Genomic DNA, 6389 nt, shown 5'->3' with positions numbered 1-6389 from the left:
TGATTATGTACAGGGATGCATTTCAGAAAATCACCAGCTGGGTTTTTCAGTGGTTTAAAAGCTGCTGTTCTATAGCATTCCAGAATAAAATAAGTAAATACCACCTACCAACCAGTCAAGTTTTTTGATGCAACATCCCTTTACTTCAAAGCTTATAATGAAATTGATTTTCATTGCTTTTTCATTTCAACTTGCAAGCCCCATGAATAACTACTCTAAAATAATTTCAACTTAGGAATGTTCAGGAACTGGTGAGAAGTTGATAGCGACTGTTTTATTCTTAGCCAAAAATATTGAATAAAAATGTAAAGGGAGAACTTACTGTGTTTAGATGAGAAGAACTATATGATAAGGAAGCAAAGAGCCAGAACATTATTTTCCATGATAACCAGAGTTATTTAAAACTTTCTTTAATTTTGAGTGGGATTGAACCCTCAAACAAATGAGATTTCATAGCCTGGAGAATTGGCAGAGGCTGTAAATCAGATTCTCATTCTGAAATGTCATTCATTGATTATGACTATCTGAGGAGATAGTCATCCTGATGAGAAATTTTTAAAAATACAGCAAATCATCCAGATATTTGGAAACTCCTGGATAATAAATTTTCTTACTTTGCACTCAAATAGATAGAATTGTATTGATATTTATTTTGAAGGTATATGTGGATCCAGGTTTTGTGTATCCTGAAGCTTATGCAATTTGGGGAGGGGGATTTCTTTAAGAAAAAGAATACAAAGTTGTGAATATAAAATTTGGTAATAAAGTGATTATTATTTAGAAAGGTAGTAGAAATTGCAGCAAGTTACAAATTTCAAAAGGCTGAAATACCACAAAAATCACAAAATCCAGAAAATTAACAAAATTCTTGTAATTGATGGACTTCCTGATACATCTTTGTAATACTCTTTTCCCTACACTTTTTAGCAGCATGCTCATTAATTGTCTCTTCATATGACAATAGTTTCAGAATATAGTTTTTTATCCAGAGAATAGAAAAATAATTCAGACTTTCCTCTAGCATAGTTAACTTAAACTTGTTCATTCTTATTAAAAATTTAGAAAAGTTTCAGCTTCACAACTCCTGTTGATCAAGTCCATATACAATCTTAATATTGTTGCTAAATTTGGAAAATCCTCTATCAAGTTTCTTTTATACATGAGTTATTGGATTTCAAGGCATTTCAAGATCTCTTAAGCAGTGACTGATCTGGTAGCACTCATTAACCAATTTGTAATTGATGTTCTTGTATTATGATGCTGGGTGGGTCTGCACAGTGGGATGAAGGAAGATTCCTGGAAGTCATTCCACACTGGGACAGCCAGCAATAACAGCTATCCAGGGAAGTGCCTACAAACTACATAAATACATGTCTCCAAACCCAGACTAAATGTACCCCCAACTCAGTTCTCCTTAGGCAAATCCCCAATACGTAGAATTCCAATGCAGAATAGAAAGAGACAGTGGTTTTAACTGATTGAGATTAAAATATCCTTCTTTAGCAAATTTTACAAACTGGGCACGGTAAATCGACTTCTATCTCATGGGGAAGGAACTTGAAGCTAGAGGACTAGATGTAGCATTTTACTTAATTTTATCTATTCTCTGAAAAGTGCCCTCCGAGCTCTGAGTGAGTATTGGTCTAGCCCTAGCACAGCAGACTAAGAACAAATGTTCCCTGGATTTCTGCATTTCATTCAGTGCCTACATTAAGTTTCCTTAATATACAAAGTTGGTGCCTAATTTCTTCTGTTCAAACAGACGTCTTTCTGAGACCACCAACTGAGTTCTGATAGCTCAAGAGAAAACCTGAGAATTAATCTGACCCTCATGTATTAGAGGGAACAAAAATTTCCTTATGAATATGAGAATGGGAAGATGAAATGTTAAAGAAACTCATTGTTTAGGAAAAAGAAAAAGAAAAATGTAACATCTTTGTTCATTGAAAGATCAAATATATTTTATGTTATAGATCATTAAATATAAGAAACAGATATATTAACTTATGTATGGATTATAATTTACCTGTATCAGATGATACTTAATTACCTTCTGTAAAGCTTTGTCATAATCAAAATTTCATGCTCTTTCAAGAGACACTTTGTTTAACTTATGCTTTTAAAAGAAGTCACTACAATTGTTGCAACAATTTGACAAAGTGGGAGTTTCACTACAATTTTGGTTTGAGGGACACCAAAAGGTCAAGTTGTTCCAAAATATTTCTATATGCCATGGCACAAAGGGATCTTTTACTAGAGCATGTTCTTCTCCTATTATAATAATATAAATTATTTAATTATATAAGCTATTGTTATTTATCATCTTGATTTTTGTAGCGACAAGAAATCTGACAGGTCTGAGGGTCAATAAAATTGAATGGAACATGGCAGAGACAAGATCTTGATGGCAACAGATTTTTGACCATAGATGACAGGACTGCGGTGATATCACAGAAACTAGCCACTATAGAAATCTCAATTCTTCAACTTAATTCAATAAACATAAATATGCAAATTTTTGCTTTATGCATTATTTTTTTGGAGTTTTTGAAAAGGTAGCAGATAGGGAATCAAGTAATCAGTATTCTATCTTTCCTAAATGTGATTTGATTTTTTTTTTTTTTGAAATGTTAGTATTCCATTTAATTAAAGAAGTAGATTGTGGCTAGGGGAATCTGAGAAAACTTAAGTATTAAAAAAATATATATAATTTAGTGTAAAATTTTTCTCTTTAATTTGAAATTAGCTAAGAGAAATATGTACTTGAAACAGTTTTAAGAGGTAAAAATATCCTATTCAAACTGGTTAAATAACTTATTGGCCTATGTAACAATTTCTTCAGGTTTGGCTTGATCTAGGGGCTAAAATAAATCAATTTACTGCTTTCAACCATGCCATTCATTGTGGGGTATCATTTGAAGGCACTAAATAGTGGCTTCTGAATCTCGAGGCTTATATCTTCCAAGATTCAAGTCCAGAAAATAAGGGAAAATACCTCTTGCTAGTAACTCAGCAAAAGTGATAGACTTCATTCTTACTGGACCCACTGGGGTCACATTCTCATGGTAGATCAAATTATTCTCTAGAGGAAAGCAGAGGTCTATTTGGAAGGGCCTGAGTCACATACTTTTCCCTGGAACCAAAGGTAAAATTATGCCACACTGCATGGATGAGAATGAAGAGAAATGGGCACCCAAAAGAAATCCAAATATAACACTGTTAACAAAAGAGGGAGAATGACTGTTAGATGGAGAAAATCCAGTGGAGTCTACCCTTTGGTAACTCAGCTCCAATACTCATCTTTCTCCACAAATATAAATCTCCAAACATGTCTTACCTTGGCACATAATGACACTCCTGCCCTTCCCAAAGGGAGACAACTGAGAGTTTGGTCCAGTTACTGCATCTAACTCTAAATTTAAGATATCTGGATAATGCATGTTTTCAAATAGATCTGGATATAATTCTCATGATCTGAGAACCAGTGGATAAATGCAAAACCTAACTAGCTCCAATTAATTCAAAATGCAATTGTAGATTAAAATAGCCTAATTTCAATTTAGAATTCATATAGAGAAGAGGATAGCATAGGAAACAACCAAGGCTGGTCACTGATTCAGTAGTATATATCACATCTTGCAGGTAAGGAACAATATAGACTTTTGCTTGGGGAGTAAAAGAAAATCCTTGGTCATATACAATCTGGCTAGTTCTCTCTCTGGAAGGATCTCCCTAGTCTAGTATCCTCCATAGATAATGAGCATTAAGGACAAGTCCCCTTCTGGTGAAGTTATGTCTGTAGCAGCCGACTTTCTGTTGGTGCAAAGAAGGTAGGGGTGTGAGAGCCAATTGTGTATATCTCTTGCCAACTCTGAATCCAGTGACATATATTGGCAGCTTGAAATGGCCATGGTGGGAGTATATATACTACAGAAATCAGCAAATGCTATGAATCAATGTCCCCCTCCCTGTAGCCAGTTTTACCATTTATCAGGAAATCACTGAGAGGAGGTCTAAGGATTACTTAGGACTTAGGAATTAAGCAATCACCACCTTTCTTTACTAAATTTGAGATTTCTCTAGCAATGCAATCTAAAAATTTAGTTGACTCTGAGTCTGCAATTCCATGGGTTAATCACCAAATCTGTTTAATCTTGTTAAATTAGTCATTCAACTTAGAATCTGAGCAGGGATTTGTACTTCTTAGCAACCACCTTCAGTTTCTTCTTTATTTGTCCAGATCTCAGTGTCAAGACCTTTATCTAGTCCTTTGTCTCACAGCACGGTGAACATATGGTCTGCAAGTGAATAGGCAATAACTAAGCAGCTTTTAGCCCCCAAGCTACAAGCCCACTGAATATTTGCAATTAGAATGATTATTCCCTTTTGCAAGAAGAGAATTCATAACAAGAGATGCTAAGGAAGAACCTGAGCATCAGACCTTTTTTAAATGCCAATTTCTTCTCATACTAGGTTTCCCATCTCCTGCTTTGTTTGCATTTCTCTAGTTTGGTGCAGAGAACTTTGTTTCTTTAATATTGCAAACCTTCAGATCAGTAGACCCTCAGGCATTTCAGATTATAGGACATTGGCAAAGGCTGCCTCTCTGAGCATAGATACATTTTTTAATCTTTCAAATGGTTCAATTGCTACGAAGTTCTTTGTTTTTCTTGTAGGAGAAAAATCAAGTGTGTGGTGTCCCACAAGCCGAGTGAAGAATGTGTACCAGGGAAGAAGAGGTGCTCAACTGTGTTCAGGGTCAAGGCTGATAATCAATGTGCTAAATGTCAACGCTGATAGGTCAAAAAGGCTGAGAAAGAAAGACTGAGTGCTGGATTTGGCAATATGGAGGTCTGTGATAACCTTGACAAGAGCAATTTTAATGGAGTAATGGGGGCAAAATGGAATGGGTTTAAGTGAGAATGGGATGAGAGGAACGGGAGAAATTAAGTCTTTGTCAGGGTGTTTCTGGGAAAGAAGAGCTTTGAAGATTATTTATAGCTCTGTGAAGTTTTGACTGTATGTCCCTGAATATATTTTCTTTGATGAGAAAGGTGTGTTTCTACATTCCTGTAACAAGTCTAGTGAGTTCTAACTTATTACCACTTGATGACATCTACAGATGGTACAAAGATGAATTTAAAAAAAAAACCCTACTTTTTTTCAATTAGTCAATAGTATAACAAGGCTCTTAGCTAGGGTTAGGGTTAAGAATTTGTGACAGCTAATATATTTATTGACTTGAATTGCTCAGGATCCCTGAGTTCTCCATTTAATGCATTCACCATCAAAATTACCAAAAGACAGCCAACTAACTTCATATATATATGTATGTAAATATATATATATACATATGTATATATATACACATATATGTATAAAATTTTTTCATTACTAAAATGAAGATTAAAAGATTACCTATACAATGCTGCAACAATAACAAAAATATACGTAATAGTTTGAGGTGTAATTGACAAAAATGATATAAGTTCAAAGCAATACTAATCTATTTACATTTTTATTCATTACATTTAATTCTGCCTATTAATACTGGGAAATCTCATTTTATTTTGTTAAAGTCAGAATATCAGTTTTTAAGCTATCATTTGCTGGGAGGTCTAAATTTGAGAATGAATTAATTTACTTAGGTTTTTCTAAGAGCCTTGAATTTTAAAGGCCTTAACAGTTTATATATAATAAGGATCAAACCCCCTCACTATTTGTAGATAGAGTGTGCATTTCGAAGTAATACCATACTGGTTATTTGCTTGACATTTCTGAAAAGAGCTTAAGTACAAGAAGAAATGAAGAGCAGTGATAATGGAGGGAAATGTTGAACAGTATTATTATTCAGCTCTGTTCTTACCTCCTACCTCTTCCATGCTGTTTTTAAGTAGTAGGATCTGTCCTCGGTGTTACTTCGCTTTTTCATGTGGAGGGGAAAACAGTGTCTTCAGTCCCTATGCAAGAAAATGTTGGCATGGATGGGAGAGAAAGGTTCATTTTTGCTCTGTTTCCTTACACTCTCCAGTTCCCCTGAGAAGGACTTCTGACTTCTCTGCCTTACATAGACATTTCCACCTCATTTAGCCACTCTCCTGTTCATGACTATAGCTTGAGCAGTTGGCAGCCCACTATTATAACTGTCCAGGGCCATGAATAAGATTAGATCCAGTCAGTTATCCAGATTAAATTCACTCTAAGGTGAGTTTGATATTGAAAAATGCAAAATGTTTCAAGCTCCTGGCCCTGTAGCAGGAGCACGATTAGATTCAAGGCAGAGTTCACTTGCTCTCCTGCACCGAACAGGTCACAAACTTGACTGTGGCCTTCACTGTGTAATCATGTTTCCTGTGAGCCTGTAGATGCATATTCTGGAATAATGACTT

Source organism: Balaenoptera physalus (genome assembly GCF_965194825.1).
Source record: "Balaenoptera physalus genome assembly, chromosome: 18".
NCBI classification, from domain to species: domain Eukaryota; kingdom Metazoa; phylum Chordata; class Mammalia; order Artiodactyla; family Balaenopteridae; genus Balaenoptera; species Balaenoptera physalus.
The sequence above is the reverse complement of the archived record's forward strand: the minus strand, read 5'-3'. Positions refer to the sequence as shown.